Below are 313 nucleotides of genomic sequence, written 5' to 3'. Positions count from 1 at the left end.
GAGGCCTCTTGGTCTCTTTCTGTTTCTGCCTCTGTGTCTCTCTTGCAGTACTGAGGATTGAACCCAGATCTTCTGCAATGAGATACATTCTCAGCCATTTTTAATTTTTATTATTTTTTTAAAATTTTGAGACAGGGTCTTGCTAAGCTACCAGGCTAGGCTCAAATTTGTGATACTCTTGCCTCAGCCTTGACAGCAGGTGGGATGACAGGAACGTGCCGCCACTCTGCAAATCTTTCTTCTTTTTAAATTTATTATGTCGAGTATTTTGTTGCAGTAATAGAAAGCTGGCTACACAATTTGGAGGGAGCCA

This window comes from Fukomys damarensis, unplaced genomic scaffold, assembly GCF_012274545.1.
Source record: "Fukomys damarensis isolate Sample0158 unplaced genomic scaffold, DMR_v1.0_HiC HiC_scaffold_27, whole genome shotgun sequence".
Taxonomy (NCBI): Eukaryota; Metazoa; Chordata; class Mammalia; order Rodentia; family Bathyergidae; genus Fukomys; species Fukomys damarensis.
This window is presented reverse-complemented; position numbering follows the sequence as displayed.